Raw genomic sequence first — 2,213 nt, forward strand, 5'->3', positions numbered from 1 at the left:
AATCAGGTAACAGTTAAAAGGTTTTATTGGAAAAAGTTTCCAGTTTGGATTTGGGAAAGTGTGGGAGTGTCATGTTCAGTAAAACTGTATTTCAACTCTTGAGAACAAGGACCCAAGGGCCCTTCATAGAGGGCGACCAAAGTGTCTCCCAGAGGTGATGGACCACTGCTGAAATCTCCAAAGTAGAAATGGCGTGGAAACTGCCCAAATAGATCTTCCTAAATCTTTATGAACCGTTATTCATATTGACAAAATGTAAAATAGGTATGATGATAATGAATATTTTCACAACATGAGATGTATTTGATGGTTTCAACGTGTGTCTTCGTCAGAAATTACATGTATTCGTCCCCTCAGTGGCCAATCTACGGATGTTCATCGGACAGACGAGGGAGGAGGAGTGTGACCACGTGGTTCACCATGGCAGTTTCTGTGATCAATAACAGAAACGAGGGGACCCCAGTTGCTCTGTGGGAGTTCTTCAGTGCCAAAACACTCAAGCAGTGCAGGAGTCATTAGCTATGCACTGAGGGCAAAAGGGGCCAGAATTCCATATCCTGGAGAATTCGGAGGCCAGTGAAGTGTGTATTGAATGGCTCAAATCAATTGGAATCAGGTCTGGCATCGCTCTTTGTGCGTAGGTGCTCAGACACGATCTGAGAAGGGACAAGGAAACAGTTCACAGGAATCGTGGAGGAGGCTTGAAGGCTATTTTTTGGTAAATGAGAAAGCTAAACCCCTAACCCCTCCTCACAGATGACTGCAGTCCATCAGTGAATGAACAGATAATCTCAGATCATGTTGGTGTTGGTAAACATTGGGCCGAGTATTTTGAGTAGTTGTACAGGTAGACCCCCCAACAGTTAGCTTGGATGCTAATGGTATCACAATACCTGTGCCAAAACCCCACCCCAGCAAGAAACCTCCTAGCCAAACGGAGATTAGGATGGCAATTTCCAAGCTGAAGTGTGGGAAAGCCATAGACATATGTGATTACCCCTGCTAAACTTCTAAAGGCTAGGGTGAACCTAGGGCACGGGGCTCGCATGCAGTCTTGACTGCCTCAGGCAGTCTGGTACCATTCCCCCTGACCTGTCGAGGGGCATGTCATCACTCTCGGGAAAGGGGGGAAGAGGATTATTGGGACTTAGCAACTGTCGGGGCAATACACTGTTTAGATTACAAGGCAAGTTTTCGCATACATTCTTCTAAAATGGATCCACGACCTCCTACTCCACGACTGGAGCAATCGGGGTTCTCTCCTGGCAAGTCGACAATAACCGTATCCTAGTGCTTCGAGTAAATTGAGAACGCCATTGTGCGTTTAATTATGAAGAAGGCATTTGACTTGGTGCATAGAGAATTGCTATGGGGGATTTAAGATTGAGGAGAATTCAGACACAGATTTTGGCCTAATAGCAAGCTATATACCAGTACAGAAAGTGTTGTAAAGTATGGTGGAGCCCGTCAAACTTCCCTGTTAATTCATGGGTGAGGCAAGGTTGTGTTCTTGCAACAACATTTTTCAACACCTGCATGGACTGGACAATGGGCAGAGCTACTACCCAAACTCAGGCAAGAGCAAGAGTAGATGGTCTTTGGACAGAACAGCTCCACTCACGTACGTACATGAGGGTGTAAACAGGAAGTAGGGTAATGAGAACCGGAAACCGCAATCGATTTACGTAACCAATGACCGTAACCCCCAAGTGATTAACGTAATCAATACCGTAACCGGAATCATTAATCATAGTTAATGATGTTAGCATGCACACCGACTACCTTACGGTCGTTCATGGGGGGCATCATAGCAGAAAGAGGCATAATTAAAAATGATTATCATAATCAATGATCGGAACTGGAAATCATTAACCGACTTAATGATATCTGTCCCTCCCCTCCTCTCCAAAACAGGTGACTGGACAGAACGCCTCACCTTACGCATCACAAAAGGTAATGACCGCGGAAAGTGATTAACGCTATCAATGACCGTAACCCCGAACATTAGCACACACCTGGAGGACTCCCCTCCCCTTCTCTCTGAAACCATATGCCAGGTACCACAGATGATCCCTCCCCCCACCCTCTTACCCCAACCCCACCACCACCACCCTCTTCCATACCTTCCCACCCCCCCACCGCAAATTCATATGTTTTAAAATTGTACCTGTATCGATAATTAATTAACCACATGTACCCCTTAAACACTATCC

Source organism: Penaeus monodon, chromosome 4 (genome assembly GCF_015228065.2).
Source record: "Penaeus monodon isolate SGIC_2016 chromosome 4, NSTDA_Pmon_1, whole genome shotgun sequence".
Lineage (NCBI taxonomy): Eukaryota > Metazoa > Arthropoda > Malacostraca > Decapoda > Penaeidae > Penaeus > Penaeus monodon.